A 22,228-nucleotide genomic window follows, 5' to 3' on the forward strand; every position below is an offset into this window, starting at 1 on the left:
TAGCTGGGGCTATGTAGAGAGACCCTGTCTCAAAAGTGTGTGTGTGTGTGTGTGTGTGTGTGTGTGTGTGTGTGTGTGTGTGTGTGTGTTGCAGGCACGTGGTTCAGCAGATAAAGGCACTTGTCACCAAACCTGAGTCCCACCCCTAGACCAACATGGTGGAAGGGGACAATTGATTCAATTGATTCCTCTAACATTCACATGGGCACTGTGACATACACACACACAAACACACACAAACACACACACACACACACACACACTGTAAACAAATAAATTTATGTAAAAAGTTAAAATAGCAGTAAGAATATAAAACTTGTCACTAACATTTGGGTTTGTTTGCTTGTTTTTGTTTGTTTGTTTGTTTGTTTGTTTTTTTTTAAGAAAAAGGGGGGGAAACACAAAAAGAGGGTTTTATCGCACCTTCTTGGTGAAGAAAATTCAAGCCGGCCACCCTTAAAATAGATGTTTGTTTTCCTCTGAAGTGAGTCGGTTTCGGGAAAGATGTTAAGTGAATAATCCCGCAGGTGGGGTAATCATGGAAAAGGAAGCCAAGAAGGAACGTGACAACGTGAGGTTCTTGCGGAATGGCAGCTGGGACATTCAACAGTCTCATGACAAGCAGGCGGCTCCCCCTCTCCTATCATGGCTATTTAGGGGTCTAGCCTAAAACACACCAGCCGCGTTTGGCAGAGGGACAGGTGGAGCCTTCTGAGGCCGGGTCCCTGGGGGAACATGGAGGTTGCTGTCTCCAACACAACTGGGATGCAAAGGCTTTGAAATCTCAGGCCTGCTGATTTCCCAGCATCCTCTGTGGTCTGTACGGAGTCCGCCCCCCACCCCCACCCCCAAAGCTAGATGCCTGACTGGGAAAAGACTCTGAAGAAGGGTGTAGCTGTGACCTCATACTGTCCACATTTAAACCATGTCCCCAAAACACTCCGTAATGGAAGCACAGTGGCATAGTCTTATGTTGGTGGAATTTGAGGCCGTGTGACAGGTGTCTGGGGGGAGAGACATTTCTGGGAGCCAAGGACCAGGCAACATCTTCCAAGCACACCCCCAGGCAGCTGCCCAGTCCCTCATTTGGACAAGCATGCAGTTTTTATCTGAGCAAATTCATTTCAGGGGCAGACGAGTTCAGCCCCACAGAGGATCTCCAAAAGCCATACTGCCACACGCTCCCCACCCCACCCACCCCACGTTCGAACGCCTACTGCATCAGCCAGAAGACTGAGTCTAGAACCAGGCAGCTGCGGTTGAATCCAGCCATCATGCTTCCTGGCTGTGGTGCCGAGGGTATGCCTCAGAACCTCTCTGGGCTTCACTCAAGCCCCTTCTCTTCAGTAAGTGAAAAACTCCAACCTGAGAGGGTTCTCTTTGGGAATGGACATGACACACAGTCGGTGGTGCTTAAACAGGCTGAAGAAAAGGCTATTTATTTTTTTCAACTATTATTTTATGGGTTTTTAAAGGTTATGTATTCTTATTTTATATGGATGAGTGTTTTGCCTGCATGTACGTCTGTGCTCCGGTTGAGTGCAGTGCCCAAGGGGGGCCAAAAGAGGGCACCCGATCCCCTGGAACTGGAATCACAGACGCTTGTGAGCCATCGTATGGGGTGCCGGGAATCAAACACGGGTCCTCTGGAAGGAAGAGGAGTTGGAACCTACCCTCCCATCTCTCATTGTGTTGGGCTGTGTGCAAAAGATAACATACTGCATTAAAACATTGCTTGCTGGGAGTGTTCTTGCTTGTCTGCAATCCCAGTTCTCGGCCAAGCGGTGGTGGTGGTGGTGGTGGTGGCGGTGGTGGTGGTGGTGGCGGCGGCGGCGGGGCGGCGGCGGCGGGGGGGGCGGCGGCGGCGGCGGCAGCGGCGGCGGCGCACGCCTTTAATCCCAGCACTCGGGAGGCAGAGCCAGGTAGATCTCTGTGAGTTTGAGGCCAGCCTGAGCTACAGAGCAAGATCTAGGACAAGCACTAAAACTAAAGGAAAACCCTGTCTAATATACTGGGATATATATATCCCAGTTCTCAAGAGATAGAAGCAGGACAATTGTGAGTTTGACCTCAACTTTGCCTACAAACCATGATTCTAACTGCTAAGGCACCTCTCCAGACTTGCCAAGCACATTTTCATCTTATTATTGGACTAATGTTGGTATTCCTTATGATTAAAATTGTTTGTTTGTTTATTTGTTTATGTCATGTCTTATGTGGCCCAGGCTGGTCTTGAGCTCACTTGAGACTGAGACAGGAGGATTATGAGTTCAAGGCCAACAGAGGCTAAATATTGAGACTCTCTGTCTTAAAATTTCAGAGTCATCAGGCTGGAGAGATGGCTCAGTAGACAAAGGAACCTGCCACCAAACAACCTGTGTTGGGTCTCCAGGACCTACACGATGTGAAGAGAGAATCAACTCCCTCAAGTTGTACTCTGACCTCCACATGCATGCCATAGTGAATGCATGCACGAGAGTGTACACACACACACACACATTTTCTTCCCCATGTGTGCCCCCACTCTACCCACACACGCAATGCAAACAAAATATCTCTTCATGCCTCCTGTGAAGGCAGTTAATAAAGAGGCCAAGCAAGGAGTGAGAAGGAGGAAGAGGAAGAGGAAGGCTTTGCAGTCCGCTGTCACACAGCCAGCACGCCACGAATTAAATTAATCTGGTGGGTTTGTGGTCTCTTTGTTGGTCTCATTTCCTCTTTGGGACTCAACAGGGACACCAGGGAGAATCTCAGGGTACCTGCCAAGCAGGCCTCTTCAGCTGACAAAACACATTAACGCCAGGGAGCAGGGGAAACCCCCCCAACGCCACCCCCACCCCTACACACACACACACACACACACACACACACACACACACACCACAAGTAATCAAAACTCGATTTTATTTACAGCTGACCCTCCAGGGCCTCAGCCATGGAAAACAGATCGTCCAGCGGCTCTGCTTCCCTCTGTCTTCTCCTGGGTCTCTGCCTCCTCCCCAGGGTTGGGTTGGGGTTTGCCATGTCATAACATCATGTCTGTTTATCTGAAATATTTCCACTTGCAACGCATGTTTGTTCAAGCGGCTGACATGTTGATATAGGTCCTGACAGCTGAGTGACTCCAACTGAAATAAAATACAAAGTAAACACATTTGCATAGCGTTTATACACAGGCCTGGGTCTGCGGGGGGAGAGGAAATCCGTGGATTGAAATCAGGGGTGCTTATTTCCCATCATCCCCCACACGCCGGGGTCCCTCCTGAATGTTTACTCTTTGATTTAGCGTTGCCCAGCTCTCCACTCCGGGGGGCGCCTCAGGGGTTAAAGGACCGGATCATCTGTGGGCTACTAGCAACTTTTTTTTTTCTAGTTTCTTCTTCATCTCCTCCCTTCTTCAGCTGGAACCATTTCATAGTCTGAGGAACTCTGGGGGACATCTACGAGAACTAGAAACTCTAAAACAAGTTTTTTGGGTTTTTTTTTTTTTTTTTTTTTTTTTTTAAACCTGGTTGTGTAGCAGTGTCATAATGTACACCTATAATCTCAATGCTAAGAAGACAGAGAGAGGAGGGTCTCGGGTTCAAGTCCCGCCTGGGCTGCATAGCAAGACCCTGTTGCCAAGCACACAGAAAGGACCCGTGTGTTCCATGGCCCCTGAGGAAAAGGAAGAAGTTGGATTGAAGTTGAGCTCTCTGGCTTTGGGCTTCTCTCGCTGGGGCCAATGTCCTTAATCTCAGATATTCGGGAAGACCACAGTTTGGGTGGTTCTGGTTTTGAGACAGTGTGTCTCCAGGAATGTGCCACTGAACCTGGCAAGAACGCACTTGGGACTCAGGAGATGGGTTAGCTCACCCTGACCTTACCTGTCAGTTCTTCTCTGCCCTGAGGAACTCATCTCCATCCATCTCCACACTCCACACTCCTCTCCCCTCCTTTCCTTTCATTTTCCCTTCCCTTCCCTCTCCTCTCCACCCCTCCCTCCCTTCCTCCCCTTCTTTCTCTCTTGCTCACTCTTTTTTTTTCTCTTTTCCTTTTTTTTTTTTTGAAACCAGCATCCAATACAGCCTCAATTCACTATGCAACCACAGATGCCCTTCAACTTCTGATCCCCCTGCCCCCACCGCTCAAGTGTTGGGACTGCAGACATGTCTCACCACACCCATCATCTCTATTTCATAAGAAAATGATAATAAAGACGTTTCAGAAAATCCAGGGATATCCAGCACCTCACCCTACCCCCTCCATTCTACCCAGGGCAGACATGGCTAATCGAGTGACAATGTTTCCCCCATAAGTCTCAGAATCCTATCAACACAGCCATCTCATGACTGAGAATATCACACATTGGTTGGGGTTTACGCTCATGAAAGTCCCTGTTGGGGCTGGAGAGATGACTGAGAAGTTAAGAGCACTGGCTGCTCTTCCAGAGGACCAGGGTTTCATTCTCAGCACCCACATGGCAGCTCACAAATCATCTGTGACTCCAGTTCCAGGAGATCTGACACCAGTGTCTGACCTTTGTGAGCATTACATACATGCGTGTGGTAAATGCAAGAAAAAAAATGTCCATACATGTAAAACAAAAGGAAGGGACGGAGGGAAGGAGGGAGGGAGAGAAGAAGGGAGGGAGGGAGGAAGGGGTGGAGAGGAGAGGGAAGGGAAGGGAAAAGGAAAGAAAAGGAGGGGAGAGGAGAGGAGAGGAGAAGAGAGGAGAGGAGAGGAGAGGAGAGGAGAAGAGAAGAGAGGAGAGGAGAAGAGAGGAGAGGAGAAAGCACATATTTACAACCCCTCATTAATGCCAGTGATACCTGGAGCAGTGAGACCCAAGTTTCCTGGCCAATGCTACTGGTCTGTGGACCACACTCGGAATAGCCAGATATAAAACTCCAGGGAAGCATCTCCCATGCAGAAGCAGTCAGCCTCTGGGATGCCCATCTGGCTCTCCTTTTGTCAAAACGGCCCAAAACCAACGCCAACTGGGCCTGACTCATCTGCTCACCACATGGGCACAGTTCAAAAGCATCATTTCCATAGCATGTAAGCAAGTGAGCATCCGAGCATTTGCCTAGGGAAACCCAAACGCCATGAGAGGGTCACAAAATAAATCCAGGCAAATGCATTTGCATACAGTTGCCAGGCCTTTGCAGGGCCCACACTGCCCTCCGGGTGAGTCAGGCCACAGTTATATCTTGTCTATGGATTTTGCTGCTGCCTTATTTGGTTGGTTGGTTTTGCTGTTTTTTTTTGTTGTTGTTTTTGTTTGTTTGTTTTTTTCTTCCTGAGACAAGGTCTCTATGTTGCCATGGCTGTCCTGGAACTCACTCTATAGACCAGGCTGGCCTCGAACTCAGAGATCCACCTGCCTCTGTCTCCTTTGTACTGGGATTAAAGGTGTGCACCACCATGCCCCTGTATTCAGTCATTTTTTTTAACAGATGAGGATATAAAAGCTTGGAGAAGGAAGGTGATCCAAAGCCATACCACCTGTAAGAGGCAGAGGTTTACATCCAAACGGGGCTTCAAAGCTGGGACTGGAGAGATAGCTCAGCAGTTAAGAGAGCTAGCTGCTCTTTCAGAGGACTTGGGTTCAATTCCCAACACCCACATGGTGGCTCTTAACTGTCTGTAACTCTAGCTGCTAGGGATCTGATGCCCTCTGCTGGCCTTCTCTGGCACTGCACACACATGGTGCCCGTACGTACACACAGATGAACACTCATATACATAAAAATAAATAATACACACAGGGCACAGGGCGGGGGTGGGGGCAATCTGACACTAGATGTAAACAAGGCTCCCACCTTCACCTCACACTGCAGCCTCTGAAGCTGCACAGCTATGCATCTCTACTATGGTGCTTTTCTTTTCTTTTAAGTCTTATTACATTTCATTTATTTTGTATGGAGCAGGGGTGTGTCCACCGATCAGTGCGTGGGGAAAGCCAAGGACAACTTGCAGGAGTCAGTGTTCAAATTCCAGCACATGAGTCCCAGGGACAGAACTCATCAGGCTTGGTGGCGGGTGCCTTTATGAGCTGAGCCATCTAACCCACTCCCGACATCGTTGTTATTTTTCAGACACCCAGTCGGTGAGCTTTAGCTACAGTGGGCCTCGGTTCTAGTAACCTTACTGAACCAAGAGCCTGGAAGGTGGTGATGTATGTTGGGCCTTCAGAGCTCACAAGGCTGAGGCCGATTGGTGGGTTGGATGGAGGTCAGTCTGGGCTGTACTGAGACAATGTCTCAAACACAATGCTGATGGTAATAATTAATGGCTAAAAAAGAATTGAGGCATCAAATCCCAGGGTCCCCTCTCTCCAGCCAGCCCCCACTCTGCCTCCAACCAGTTTTCACGCTGGGTCTCCACGTGTGGATTTGTTGGCAAGAGGCGGTCCTAGTTATTAAATCCTCTATATTTTACCAGATGAGTGGTGGAAACACGGACCTGAAGAGAAGGCAGGCAGGCAGGCTTTACCCGTTGCCAGCCAATGACTCAGCAGCGGTTTTGAGACAAGAACTGGGGAGTTCTGGCTTTCACCACTCTTTATCTGTGGTGAAGGCTCAGGCCCCATGAGGACACCACCCTCTAGGCTACAGGCACAACTTGGTCAGCTCATGGCTCAGCCAGAACTACCCTCCCTCCCCACAACTGCGCAGGCTCGCCCATCCCCCAGCCGCGACGACGGCCGCAGAGTAAAAATTGGGCACCTTTTCCTGCATCCAGCACCCAAGCTTCAAGGCCAGTTGGGCACAGGGAGCGGCCTGTCCCTCTCTGAACTGACCTTCTGAAATGCCCTTTTCCCCTGAGCGAGGGGGGGGGGGGTTTGCTGGCAGAGCAGGCCAGGCAGGGGTTAGGCCTTGATAACCCGAGATCAAAGCGGCCTGTCAGAGGTGTCAACTGAGAGGCAGCCAAGACAAGCGACACAGCTTTATCTCCCCGCTGGCTGCCGGGGAAGCACCATGGTTCCCGGAAACTATTTCTGGACAGGCAGGAGAGAGAGAGCGAGCCTGTGGCAGAGGCTGCTGTCGGTGCCAAGCCACGCCAAATGGACCCAGGGACTCTGTGCACCATACGAGGGTCCTTATCTTTCTCCTCACTCTCTCCTCTTTCATCCTTAAATTCTTATTTTCCCAGCTGCCTGTGCCATACACAGTAAAAATCCGTGAGCTGGTTCCGTGGGTAAAGGGGCTTGGCCTGAGCTGGATCTCCTGGACCCAAGTCGGGGAGAGAGCTAAACTACCTCAGCAATGTGTCTGTCCTCTGGCCGCATGCATGCACACAAATATAAATAAATGAATGTAATTAAAAACTAAAAACAGCCAGGCATGGTGGCGCACGCCTTTAAGCCCAGCACTCTGGAAGCAGAGGCAGGTGGATCTCTGAGTTCAAGGCCAGCCTGGTCTACAGAGCTAGTTCCAGGACAGCCAAAGCTGTTACACAGAGAAACCCTGTCTCAGCAAAACAAACAACAAAAATTAAAATAAATGAGTTCTTCTTCTCATCCCTGTAATATGGAGAGGGGTAGTTCCAGATGTGTCTGCAGGTATGTAGAGGTCAGAGGCAATTTCTCAGGGGCTTTTTGAGACAGGTCTTTCTCCCCAGCCTGCAACTCGCCCACTAGGCTAGGCTAGCCCCAGGAATCCACCCACCTGTCCCCAAGGCCCCAGAAAAGGATTACAGCACATGATAACCTTTTCTGTGGTTCTGGAGATAGAACTCAGGATCTCTCTTGGTAGCATAACCAGCACTTCCCTAGCCATCCCCCCAGCCCCTGTTTTTCTGGAGGGGTGGGTTGAAATGGGGTTTCTTGTGGCCCAGGCTAGCCTCCTGGCCCACTCTTATAGCCAAGGCTGATCCTTCTGCCTCCACCTCCCAAGCCCTGGATTACAGGACTGCACCACCACACTCAACTACTCTCTACAGGTCTGATAGACAAAGGATGACACCACATCGCCTATGTCCCTGACCACACACCTGTCTGTTCATTTGTTAGTCTTTCCATTCTCAGGTTCTTACAGTGTCTCTTAAACACACATACACACACACACACACACACACACACACACACACACACACACACGAATGCACACACTGTCACTTGCATGCATGTATACTCACACACACCTGCTTGCGCACACATACACTCATGCACACTCACACACTCACACTTGCACCTGTCTGGGTTACAACCTCGAAGTTCTGAAAGGAAGAGCCAATCCAGGCACCGATGCCGATTACATCTGTCTCCCACCTACTTTCAGCTCCTCCCACTCCAGGGTCCTTTCCCCAGCCTGGGACAGAGGTTTGTTTTTCCCCTGAGGTGTGGACCCTTTCATTTGCAGCTGGAAGAAACAGCCACTGGTCTCTTCCAGCTGTGCCCCCAGCTGGACAGTTTCAAACACATCCACCGTTACCATAGTTCTTTCCCAAGCAAAGAAAGGCTTGATGTTGAGTGTTGGGGCCTTGATCCCCAACACTCAAAAGGTAGAGAGGCCACAGGATCAGAAGTCAAAGTCACCCTTGGCTACCAGGGACCATGTAGCCAAACAAAACAAGACAAAATCAGGGTCTGCAGAGATGGCTCTCTAGTTAGGAGCATGTATTACACTTACAGAGGACCCAACTTCAATTCCCAGCACTCACGTGGCAGTTACAACCATCTGTAACTCCAGGGCTCTCACACCCTCTGCTGGCCTCCACGGGCACTGCATGCACTTGGTGCACATACACTCAGGCACACACATAATCTTATTTTTTTTTTTTTTTAAAGAAAAACCTGTTCAAGTCAGGTGTGGTGGCATATTCCTTTAGCCTCAGCATTCAGGAGGCAGAGGCAGGAGGATCTCTGTGAGTTTGAGGCCATCCTGATCTAAATAAGAAGTTCCAAGATAGCCATGACTACATAGAGACCCCCTGCCTCCAAAAATACATACATACATACATACATACATACATACATACATACATACATAAGTAAATGAAATAAAAACCTGTTCAAGATTCCTTAATTTTGAAACATTTTTTAAACAGTTTCATGTAGTTCAGGCTGACCTCAAATTCACTGCATAGCCCATGCTAAACCTCAAAGTCATTCTGTAGCTCAGGCTGACCTCAAACTCACTATGTAGCTCAGGCTTGCCTTGAACTCCTTCCTAATCCACCTGTTGCCTCTTCCCTGGTGCCAGCATTGCAGGATTAGCTACAGCATCAAGGTTTTTTTTCTCTCTCTCTCTTTGCTTTTTCCTTTCTTGTAGTACTAAAGATTGCAACTCGAGCCTTAAACTTTGCAAACTAGGTCCTCTACCACTGAGCTATATCCTCAGCAAGGAAATGAGCATTTTCATGCACCTGCTGTATGCACTCAGCTGTCCAGTGCATTCTTGGGAGCCTATAAATCCTGCACAGGTCCTGGCTGGTCATAAATACTGAATTCCTGGCAAATATTTTTCTCACTCTTAACCTCCACGGTAGTACTATGAGATGGATATACCTTACCTTTCAGATGAGGAAAAACAAATATCCGAGGGTTCAATAATGCTCTACTACTCCATTCTGCCAATCAATTGACAAGCAAGGAGGCTGGCCAGGAAAAAAATAACTGGATAGTACCATATGTCTTTTTCCACAGAATAATGCAAAATCTGGTTTCACAAACACAGGTGTTTTTCTAAGCTTCTTTCAGGCCCATTAAATCAAAATCCTGAGCATTGGTTATGAGAGTCAGATGGACCTGTGAGGCCCAGACACTCACCCAGGTTCTGGGTGAAAAGTCACTTGCAGGAGGGAAAGGGTAGAGACCCTGCATTGTGGACACACTGAGGATCAGTTGCCTTGTTGAGAAAGAGTTTCTCAAAGCTGCTATAGGAAAGCAAATTGCAGAGCAAATGGTGGTGGTACATGCCAATGATCCCAGTGCTCAGAAGGTAGGAGGACCTGAGGATAGAAGTCTGGGATTACCCTAGGTATATAATAAGTTCAAAGGCCACCCTGGGATGCAGGAGACTGACAAAAAAACCCAGATAGATAGATAGATAGATAGATAGATAGATAGACAGATAGATAGATAGACAGATAGATAGATAGGATCAACAGTAATGGTTAGATGGTAGATAGAAAGATAGAAAGATAGAAAGATAGATAAATAGATAGATAGATAGATAGATAGATAGATAGATAGATAGATAGATAGATAGACAGATAGATAGATAATTTCCTCCCTAATTAGGAGGGCCAGGATCAGTATCTAAAGGGGAAGTTGAGGTGACATAGAGGGAAGAAAATGATGAAGATAAATGCAAGTGCCCACGACTTTGGTCTTGCTGGAGCGTGATGACATCACTCTGCATCTGGGTCCTGCACACCCGGCTTTGAAGCCAGACTCCATTTCTTTTTTTTTTTTGGTTTTTCGAGACAGGGTTTCTCTGTGTAACTTTGCACCTTTCCTGGAACTCACTTGGTAGCCCAGGCTGGCTCGAACTCACAGAGATCCACTTGCCTCTGCTTCCCGAGTGCTGGGATTAAAGGCGTGCGCCACCACCGCCCGGCTCAGACTCCATTTCTTGCTATACTTGGGGGTAAGGGGTGGGTTGCTAGGGATGGAACCCTGATCTTGTTCACGCTGGCCAGGCACTTTACCCCTGAGCCACACCCCCAGCCCTCTCCCGTCCTCATCGTTCCTCATCATTTCATTTGCTTTTTCTTTTCTTGTATCAATTCAATAAACAGCATCCATGCAAAGTAGAGGAGACAAAGATCCGTGAACTTTATCCCTGGAACTGAGAGTGGCCAGAAGCCAAGGTCACCGAAAATACACAAAAGGCTTGAAAGGGGGAAAACTCGATCAAAATTGAAATTTTCTCGGTCCTGTCAAGGAGTCTCTTTCAACCCTGCCGGCAGGTTTGCAGAGTACATCTGTCAAAAGCTACGCTAGGGGCCCATGAGAGGGCTCAGAGGATGAAAGAGCTTGCCACCAAGACGGACGACCTGAGTTCGAGCCCTGAGACCTCTATGGTGGAAAGAGAGAACTGATTCCCACAGACTGTCCTCTGACGCCCACATGTGCAGTGGCACATGCAAACCCACAGACATGCTTGTACACCAGCACACACACACACACACACACACACACACACACACACACACACACACAGATAAATAAATGTCCTCTTTAACAACTTGAGCAGTCAGTACTACATGTCCATGCAAAGAAGTAGATGGAGCATCACCATCTCAGCAGCCCTGTGGGTGCTGTCCATCCGCTTTGATCCGGCTCTTTCCTCTTTTTCGTTCACCATGCGAGGCATCGTGCTGTGTGAGGTTTACCTCGGCAGTCCCCTTTTGTCCTCCCTTCTCCCGGAAGACTTGGTCAGATCTCGGTGGGCGTGAATCCAGAAAGCCCAGTATAAATCCTTCCATGGACCTCCACAGGCCCCAGAAGACAGCAGAGACTATTGATCAGGGCCTGCGAGAACCGGATATGGTAACACACATCTGTAATCCCAGGAGTTCAAGGCCACCCTTGGCTACATAGAGATTTTTGAGGCACCACATGATATCATATTCAGGAAGGGAAGGGGAAGGTAGGGGAAGGGTAGGTAGGGGAGGGGGAGGCAGGGAGGGGAGGAGAGGGAAGGGAGGGAAGGGGAGGGGAGGGAAGGCCTATTGATCAAGTTCCAATCTGAGGTTCTAACCTGATGCTGATGTCCCTTGCAGAACTCATTTCTCCTCCTGTTGACAGTGGCCAGTGACAAGGGTCCCTGATCACCCAGGCAAAGTGATGCCATCATGTCATGCCAGGAGCAGTGTGTGATTCAACTGACATTAGCCAGCAATTGGGAAAAAAAAAAAAAAAAAAAAAAAAGAGCGATCCCTTCCTTGGGCTTCAAGGGCCTGGCTTGTTGTCCCAGGCTACAGAGACTTTGTCCTCAGAGAGCTGACTCTTGGAGATTCCCCCCAACATCAATGGCACCCTGGATTCCTGGCAGAGTGGATGGATGGGACTCCTCCACGCTGCCTTGCAGATCTCAGTCACAAACTTCAAGGTGGGTCTCTCCATCCTGCCGTCCTGAGCAGTTAAATGCCAACCTCCAAAAGACGAGAGAGGACACAGCCTGGAGGTATGAGTGGCACACCCATTGTCTCCAAGACACATCTGAGACTAAAGTGATGTGTTCAAAAGTGGAACCTGAAAGCTTCCTGGAGCCTTGTGGATCAACCAGAAGGGCCTCCAAAGGACGACGTTTGTTTGCCCCGTGTGTGTGTGTGTGTGTGTGTGTGTGTGTGTGTGTGTGTGTATCTGTGTGTGTGTGTGTGTGTGTCACAGATTCAAGGATGGCTGTCCAGGGAGCCCCAGAGAAGGGTCCTTCCCATCACTTTAAAGGCATGAAGGATTGAACTCAGGTACCCATCCTATTTTCTGAGCCCAGAGCAATTTAAAACCCCTTGGAAAGAGCTGACAGAGAAGGAGAGGCTGGCCACATCTGGATGTTTATTACCCTGAGAGCACATGGGAGGCAAGGAAGGGTCTGGGGCCGTAGAGTAGGGATCTAATCTGCCTTTCACAACACCACACAAGTTAAACCCAGCACCACACACACGCCTACAACCTCAGTGTTCCAGGGCCTGAAGAGAGAGGGCTGTGATGTGAGTTCAAGGCTGGCATAGACAACATAGTGAATGTCAGGACCCTGTCTCAAAAAAAAAAACAAAACACAGGACCCAGGCACAAGAGTGCATGCCTCTGGTTCCTTCACTGGAGACTGAGGCAGGAGAACCACCACAAGTTTGAGGTAAAAGGTGAAAGTTTAGCCTATGCTAATAAAACAAGTTCCAGGCTAGCCAGGGCTATATAGCAAGGCCCTGTCTCAGAAAGCATAGATGGATGGATGGATGGATGATGGATGAATAGATGGTAGATACATAGATAGATAGATAGATAGATAGATAGATAGATAGATAGATAATAGGTAGATGGATGGATGGATAGATAGATAGATAGATAGATAGATAGATAGATAGATAGATAGACAGACAGACACTCAGGCTATAGGGGTGGGATGGAGGAAGCAAGAATGGAAGCCACAGACAGGCACAAGGCTAGCCTAGGCTACATGAGACACTGTCTAAAAACAAAAAGAGGTGGCCTGAGCCAGGCACTGAGCAGAGAACAGAGTAAGTTAACTGACAACTAGCCATGGAAAGCTGCATCATGCAAAGTAATGGAGAGTGGGTCCCCAGAGCCGAGCCCAAACTCCCCCTCCCCCTGAGTCTTCGAGCACAGGGCCTGGGCAGGTCCTTCTGTGTTTAACTGCCCTCATAGGCCTCCTTCAATTTGACCGCCGTCCCCCAGTTCATCAAGCTCTGGGAGAGAGCGGCTCCCTAACCCTAAGCCAGAAAGATCACAAGCTGAAACTCCAAGCAAGGTGTGGGTGTGGTGGCACATGCCTCTAATTCCAACACTTGGGAGGCTGAGGCGGGAGGATTGCTGTGAGTTCAAGGCAAGCCTGGGCTACACAGCAAGGAATTCTAATTCTGTCAGAGCTGCGGAGCAAGACGCCATCTCAAAAGCGAAGCATTAAAACGCCTGGTGTAGTGATTCACGACTGTAATCCCAATGTCGGAGAGGTGGAGAGAGGGGAGCCAAGAATTGAAGGCCAGCATCGACTACTTAGCAATTTGAATGGAGTCCAGCCCAGGCCATGAAAATGCAAAGCCCAGTTTTTACAGCCCATACTTGACGGTGGCAACATCATCTGGCTGAAAACAATCAGGCCGTAAATTGAGCAACCTTAAGCCAGACTGTGTGTTCGAAACCAGTCGTTGCTATGACTAGAAATTTCCGTCAGGCCTCACCTGACTGTGGTCCTCCTGGGGTCACAAGCTCCTTAGCACAGCTAATCTCCAATCTGGAGTTTCCAGTTGAAGGCCGCTCCTAGGAGAAGTCCTGTCACACCCTAGGAGACACCTTTGCAGACAGAGCAGGGTTCCAAGGTACCTTATTTGCCAATAAGAAGCAGCGGAGATTGGACCAAAATGTGAAATATGCAAGCACTTGGAATCAAATGACTTAACAATGGTGTTTTTCCTGAAGCTTGTGTCAGTTTATCTCCAGGGGAAGGGAGTTTTCTAAGTTGTAAAGATGGCGATAATGCACACAAAGCCCTTAATGCAGAAAGCCAAACACCCCACCTCGTCTTTATCTCCTTCTGGAACAATCACAACCCAGAGTCTACCTGGTTTATTATTGCAGCCGAACGGAAGGCAGGGCCCCGGGGGGTGTGGCTCGGTGGTAGAGCACTTGCCCGGCTTGCATGCAAATCTTGGGTTCTATCGCTTTGTGTCTTGTCTCGTCCACAGAGAACTAGTACTCCACTGTAATAAAGCAAAGAAAGCCTAGGTAAAAGTTTTATCTTGACTGACTCTTCGACGCGTTACCTTGAAATAGAGCGAAAACATGGGGCCACCTCTGATTCCATTTCCGCCCAGGTTTTAGACGAGGCAAAGCTAACAGACAGGATGGACAGACAGACTGCTGTGGTTGCTTGGGGGCAGGAGGAAGGGAGGCGAGAATGTTATCTCTCCTGATAAGGGCTCTAGCTACAGCCGCTGTGTGCACTTGTCAATATTTAGAGAATGGTGCCCTTAAGCTTTAGGGGTTTCACTGTGTGTAAATTTTCGCTCAAAAACAAGCAAACCTTGAACTCTAGCTAGTGATGTGCATTGCTGAAGTACTGGGGAATGAGGAAGCTGGTACTCCGAACTGACTGAGATGCAGGAAAACCCTCCTATGAACCGATGCATGGGTGATTAAAGCCACATACAAGACAAAGAATGTGAGGAATCTACAATCGTGGGCCAATGAGTGGCCACGGCACAGTTTTGTTTTTTTTTTTTAAATTATTATTATAACATTTGTTGATTGATTGGGGAGGTGGCGTGTGCCACTGGCACACATGGAGAGATCAGAGGGCAACCTGCTGGAGTTGGCCTTCTCTTTCTACCCTGTGGGTCCTGGGGATCAAAGTCAGGACATCAGGCTTGGGCACCTTTTACCCACTGAGCCATCTGGCTGACCCATAATTTATCTATATACATACATACATACATACACACACACACATGTTTTTAACTCATTCACTTTGTTTCTTGATAATGTATCCATGTATATAATGGATAATTGTTACGTATATAATTCTAGATTCTGGCCACAGTCACCTTCCCACACTTTAACACTCACCCACTCTTGTTGCTCTGTCTGTGTGGTCACAGGTTTGGCATTATTCCTTGGAGGCCAGTGCATTCACCTGTGGGTCCTCAGCTGAAGACTGTGACTGTTTCCACCAGTCACCTCCAGTTATGCAGGGAGGCAAGGCTCTCCAATCCACAACTGATGAGTAACAGGCCCAGTCTTGCCCAGGCAACACTTTTTCAATTTTTTTTTTGTCCAAGATTTGTTTATTTTTATTGTATGTGTGTGAGCATGTTGTCTGCATGTGTATGTTTGAGCACCACACATGTGCCTGGTGCCCTCAGAGGCCAGAGAAGAACATCGGATCCCTTGGCACTGGAGTTACAGACAGTTGTGAGGCGCCACGTGGGTACTACGAATCGAACCCGTGTCCCCCATGAAGAGCACAAAGTACTCTCCAGCCCCTTTAGTTTTGTTATTGGTTTGGTTTGGTTTGGTTTTTCAAGACAGGGTTTCTCTGTGTAGTCCTGGCTGTCCTGGAACTCACTCTGTAGACCAGGCTGGCCTGGAACTCACAGAGATCTGCCTGCCTCTGCCTCCAAGTGCTAGGATTAAAGGTGTGCGCCACCACCGCCTGGCCACATATTTTTTATTGTGAGACAGGATCTCTAAGTTGTCTAAGTCGGCCTTGAACTCACTGTAGAGCCTTGACAGACCTTCCATTTTTTGATTCTCCTGCCCTCAGCTGGGGATTCCCCTTTTATTTGGATACAAAGCTACAGTTCTTAGACCAACTACAGAAACTCTACAAGTTCTGGGTCCACCCACCCCTAAGTCTCTGTCCTCATGTCAATGTATTCTTCCATTACCCTTTCAGCCAAGTGCTCCCATTGGACCTCTTAAAACATTTGGAACAGGGCTCAGCCGTTAAGAGCACTGGCTGCTCTTCCAGAGGACCTGGGTTCAATTCCCAATACCCACATGGCAGCTCACAAGTGTCTGTAACTCCAATTCCATGGCAAAACACCAATGCATGCATGCACATGAACACACACACACATACACACACAGCACATTTGAACCTCAGGGCCTTTGCACACGCTGTTCCCTTCTCTTAAGACACTAATTCCCACAGCCTTAGCCCTGTTATCTTCAGGCCTTCGCTCCAAAATTGTTTCTTTGTAAACACCAGGTCCTCTGTCATCACACTCACACACACACACAGACACACACTCACACACACACACACACCTCTTTCCCTTGGGTACAATATGTCACTCCTTCTTACCAAGACAAGAAACTTTGTTTCTCCCAGTATACCAACACTTAGGATGGTCTCTGGAAGATAAGAGCATCCATAAGCTTGATCAGTTGATCAATTGATCAATATGGGAATAAATGAGCAAGTAGCAACAGCTCATGTTTTTAATTTATACACATTTATATGTATAGATATAGTGTGTGTGTGTGTGTGTGTGTGTGTGTGTGTGTGTGTGTGTGTTTTGTGGTATATGTGTGCGGTGTGCATGTGCCTATGTGTGTGCCTATGCCTGAGTAGAATTCAGAGAATAACTTACTTGCAGGAATTTATTCTCTCCTGCCATGTGAGTCCTGGGAACTCACATAGTCTGACTCGGTAGCAAATGCCATCTTGACAGCCTCCTGCTCCTGCAGTTCAGGGTGGCATTAAATTCTCTATTCAGCCAAGGATAACCTTGAATTCCTGCCTCCTGCTTCCATCTTCCAGAAGCTGGGATTCCAGGTGTGAATCACCTTGCAGATCTGAGGGAGTTTTGTGCCTGCTAGTCAAGCCTGTTACCAACTGAGACATAGACACAACCCCACCATGATTTTCCTTCTTTCTTTCTTTCTTTCTTTCTTTCTTTCCTTCTTTCTTTCTTTCTTTCTTTCTTTCTTTCTTTCTTTCTTTCTTTCTTTCTTTCTTTCTCTCTCCTCTCTCTCTCTCTCTCTCTCTCTCTCTCTCTCTCTTTCTTTCTTTCTTAAGAGAAGGTCTCATGTAGCCCGGGATGACTTTGAACTCCTGACCTTCCTCACCCACCTCCCAGCCACCATTTCCAGCATTTGAAGCCACCATGACCAAGACTCCACAGTGGAAATCGGTATGTTTGCCCAGGTGAGCAGGTTGATACGTTCATGACAAGGATGTTTTTAGTTCATGGTCCACAAAAGAAGCCTGTGTGTAAGGGGCAAACCCCACAAAGCTGGTTGCTGAAGGGCACAGGTCGTCTGGAAGGCCACATAGTCCCTGGAGCAGAAAGTCCACTACTGGAAGTCCAAGAATGCAGTCCAACCTGGAGACTGGAGCCCACAGCCACCAAGAATCCTTGGCGATCCCAAGATTGGAAATCCCACCCCTCCAAAGTTCCTTGCATCTGGGGCTTGGTTTAATTGTTGTTTGTTTGGGTCTGACTTTTTGAGATAGTTTCTCTGCCTAGCCCAGACTCACTTCACACTGAGGATCCTCTGGCCTCAGACTACCTGGCGCTGGAATCGCATGCCTATTCTGTCACACCCACCTGTACCTCAGGCTAGGTGTGTCTGCACTTAGGGCCTGGAGGTGACAAGGACACATTCACATCCTGCTTGGAGACTCAGTTCTCTGCCCTGTGGCAAACGGAGAAGATCCTGGAATTCAGTGAGGTTTTTTTTTTTTTTTTTTTTTTTTTTTGTGTTTTTTTTTTTTTGTTTTTTGTTTTTTCTCAGAGCTGAGGACAGAACCCAAGGCCTTGTGCTTGCTAGGCAAGCGCTCTACCACTGAGCTAAATCCCCAAACTCTTGTTTTTTGTTTTGTTTCGTTCTTTAAAAAAAAAAAAAAAAGGAAAAAAGAAAGAGGATTGGATTTTCCCCAGACTTAACTGGTCTTTTAGAGAAATCACTTTATCTTTTTAAATTGTCTAGTTTTTCTACACCTCCTTCAGAAGTCAAAATAGCAGTAGATGTGCTGGGTGAGTTCAATGGGATAATGGAAGTAACCCAGGCTCCCAGGGCAAGCACCTTCACACACTGAGTCCTCCTCTGCCCTGTTTCTGTCTGTCTGTCTGTCTGTCTGTTTGTTTGTTTTTGTTTGTTGAGAGGGAGACTCACTGTAATGCCCAGGCTAGACTCAAACTTATTAGGCTCAAGAAAGCATCCTGCTTCAGCCTCCCTAGTAAATGTTTTTACAGGGGTGTGCTACCATGCCTGGTTCAACAAAAGGGGCCTTCGAGAGGTCAAGAGTACCTCCGTTGATACCACCGTGCGTTAAGCATGCACCGCGTGCTACGTATTATTGGTGGGGCCTGGGTGGGCTGAACAGTGTACACCCTGCCCTCGTTGAGCTGGGCCCAGTGCTGGGTGAGCCTGGCCAGGCTACTTGAATACTCTTTCACTGGCCCTAACTGAAGAGTAGAGATCCTTGGACCTCTTGGGATGGCCATTATTGTAAGAAACACAGAGAAAACGAAAGAAAGGCCCATCATAGTGGTCAGGACGGAATCTCCCACAGAGGAGAGGCAGTCTCTGTGTCTGTTTCCTTTTTTTCTACTTCCTGGGGCTTCTTGAATAATTCTGATTCCTAGGCCAGCTGGCTTCAGTGTTCTGGGCAAGGAACAGACTGTGTCACTTGAAGGGAAGTGTCTCCCTCTCCCCCATTATAGACAGGAAAGGTAAAACTCAGGGAGAGCAAGTAACGTGGCCAAGAGAATCAACTTTGCTTTGTTTGTTTGTTTGCTGTTTTTTTTCTTTTTCTTTTTCTTTTTTTTTTTTTTTGCTGGTGTGTGTGTGTGTGTGTGTGTGTGTGTGTGTGTGTGTGTGTGTGTCATGTTGCCTCTAAGACAAAGTCTCACTCTATAGCCCTGGCTATCCTGGAACTCACTCTGTAGACCAGGCTGGTCTCAAACTCACAGAGACCTGCCTACCTCTGCCTCCCGAGTGCTGGGATTAAAGGCCTGTGCCTCAATTGCTAGTTTCTGTGGTTCCAGGAATCAAACTGAGGGCTTTGTGTATGCTAGGCAAACACTCAACCAACTGAGACACATCTTCATCCCCTAAATTTTGAATTTAAAAACAAAACCAAAAAAAAATACTATTACACTTATTTTGGAGGCAGACATGCCATAGCATACATGTGGAGATCTTAGGGATCAAACTTGGTCAAGCTTGGCAGCAAGTGTCTTTCCCATCCAAGCCATCTTACTGGCCCCTGCATCTTAAATGTCATAACTCTGAGTTTTGGCATTTTCTTTCTGGGTTTGCTTTTAAGCTGAAATAGACATATGTTCATTTTATGAGCTTCCAAGCTTGTGTGTTCACAAGCCATCCCCTACCCCAGCAAGTCCACTCACCTCTGCCCTCTGGGTTCTACGTGTACGGCTTGTGTGAAGATCGGGCATAGTAGCACATGCCTGTAATCTCAGCATTTGGGAACAGCCTGGAACAGCTGGCTATAGAAAGAGACATTAAGGCGCATTGGTGGCGCACACCTGTAATCCCAGCACTCGGGAGGCAGAGGCAGGTGGATCTCTGTGAGTTCCAGGCCAGGGCGGTCTATCGAGTGAATTCCAGTGCAGGCTGGTCTACAGAGGTAGGTAGTGAGACCCTGCCTCAAATAAAGATTGCTAAAGAAAGACCCTACCCAAAGACCTAGAAGTTAGTCACGTCAGAGCTGCTTCTCTTCGCTTTGTGACAGGGTCAAAATGGGGAGGTCCCAGCTGGAGCACCCTCAGGATAGATGCTCCCCACCCCCCAGAACGGCGGGGGGGGGGGGGGAGCTTCCGTTTAAAATACATGCATCCTGGTGATTTATCATGGCTCCTCAGCTAGGCCAGGAACCTCTCTTTCCTTCTGGCTGTACAAGCTGGTGCAAAGGATGAGGCAGCCTCCCAGTGGGTTTTTTTTTTCCCCTTCCTTTCTCCCCGTGCTGTGTTTATCCACCCAAGAAAGTATTTTAAGCACTGTTTCTATTATGCTATTCTGAGCCCATTACTCCGCAGGGTGATTAAAATTTCTCTTGGCCAGAGAAGAGAAGACAATATGTTTGCCGCCTCCTTCCAGAACTGTTGCTTTTCCCAAGCAGCCTTCAAAGGAAGGAGATATAAACACTAGGCACACAAAATACATGCTCGCTGCACAGCAGGAGTCTGTAGAGTATTATGCCCTTCACCTTGGCCTGGACTCCAAGCAGCTGGGACAAGGATGGGGGAAGTGGGATGCTGGAGGCTCCCCAGTTCCTGGCTCTTCCTTCTTGTGTGTGTGTGTTAATCCTCTCCATCCCCACCCTTCCATGGACAAGACAGCCGGTGATTTCTGCTGGTTTGACTCCTGCTCGGGGTTTTTTTTAAGACAGGGTCTCACTTACTAGGCTGGCCTCAAACTCACAGTGAGCCAACTGCCTCTGCCTCTCATGTGCTGGGATGAAAGGCTGGAGGAGGGACCAGCTTCCTTGGATGTGTGAGTCTGGAAGTCAGCCAAACTGGGGAAAAGCGTCTAGCAGAGAGGGGAGGGGAAAAGGGAGCAGGGAACAGGAGGAAGCAGAAAGGGCCAGACCAGCTATGGTGGTTAACAGGGCCAGCTCAGAGAGGTCAGGAGCCCTAGGGAGAACCACACAGCAGACATCAGATCCAAATGAGAAGGGAAGCCTAGAGTGGGGGGCGGCAGTGTGCACCTGTAATCCCACATCAGGGATACTGAGATTTCCAGACTAGCTTGGGCTACATAGCAAGACTGTATTGGGAGGGAAAGAAAAAAAAAAAAAAAACTAGGTAACTAACCAACCAACCCAATAAATGAGATCTCTTAAATGAGTGTGGACAGAGGGAATGGAATGGAAAAGTCCAGCTTTGATTTCTTATCTTTACAGCCTGTGGCCCGAGGGCAAGAGGTTTAACCTCCCAGAAGGTCCTGTGTCCTTATCTGCCGAATGTCCCCACCTCCTGGAGCCTGGGGGAGAACACTGTTGCAACTTCACTAAGTCCCCAGCTTCCTTTTTCCTTCCTGATTCCTGGTTCTCTTTGATGAATTCTCTTTCACTTTCCCGGTTCACTTAGCAACCTTCTTCTCCACCCCCCCCCCCCCCCCCCCCTTTCTCTTTTTCAGAGAAAAGCCCAAGCCACTGCCATCCCCGCCCCCAGACAGGAGCTGAGCCACACTGCTGGAAGTCACCTCTCAGGTGACTGAGGCAGCTGGGCAGACCCAATGCCTCCAGCTACTCCCTAGCTGTTTTCATGAACACCTCGACATCTCTCCCTATCTCCCATGCCCGGCGACTTCAAGCCCTGGAGATGTCTCTGATCCCTCCTCTGCCTCTCAAGCTGGCTGGAGTGTTTTGAAGCCAGCAGCTGATCATTCCCCCTAAGGTCCTGAGGACATTAGCATCACTCTGGCCTATCTCCCAGACACACAGCAGATGAGATTAAAGAGAAAGGGGGCATGTGAGGCTCGCAAGCCAAAGATTCCTTCGTCCCGCCCTGGGCCCTGGAGGAAAGCGGTATTATTCTAGAGATAAAGTTACTGGTTGTATGAAGGCATCTTGAGGAACTTTCTCCTTGGAATCAAGGGCTTCTCGGAGTCAGTAACACCTGCAAGTCCAGACACGTCCTGAGTGCTTAAATAGCCTAGGAACCCTTTCTGCAGCCAAATGGATACTGAGATAACTCCCCTAGGGGGCTTCGGCTCATAGATCTGTCACATGCTGGCGCCATGATGGTTTCTTCAGGCAGCACTCGTCTTGAAAGCAGGCAGGACTCTATGGGTGGGCATGTGCATGCCACCATGCCCATGAGGAGGTCAGAAGGGCAACTTGAGGAAGCTGGTTCTCTCCTTCCATCTTGTGGGTATCAGGATACCAAACTCAAGTCATCAAGCTTGGCAGCAGGGCACCTGTACCCACTGGGCCATCTTGCCACCCCCTCCCTATTTTGTTTTGAGACAAGGTCTGGCATAGCCCAAGCTGACCTGGAACCTGATACACGCTACGGGCAAGGATGGGGATGACCATGAACTAAGAGTTCCCATTAGTGTTCTCTAATGGCAACTGAGACT

At 48.5% G+C, this 22,228-nt stretch overlaps 1 long non-coding RNA gene across 1 annotated transcript; it reads right to left on the bottom strand.

The window, feature by feature from the left end:
- Positions 1 to 2,887: 2,887 nt before the first annotated feature.
- Positions 2,888 to 14,577, bottom strand: LOC119086584. Its single transcript, XR_005089896.1, has 3 exons — positions 14,466 to 14,577; positions 14,235 to 14,373; positions 2,888 to 3,128 (listed from the first exon to the last, which is right to left on the bottom strand). It is a non-coding gene; the product is annotated as an uncharacterized LOC119086584 (long non-coding RNA).
- Between the last annotated feature and the right edge of the window lie 7,651 nt (positions 14,578 to 22,228).

The sequence above is a fragment of the Peromyscus leucopus genome, chromosome 23 (assembly GCF_004664715.2).
Source record: "Peromyscus leucopus breed LL Stock chromosome 23, UCI_PerLeu_2.1, whole genome shotgun sequence".
Lineage (NCBI taxonomy): Eukaryota > Metazoa > Chordata > Mammalia > Rodentia > Cricetidae > Peromyscus > Peromyscus leucopus.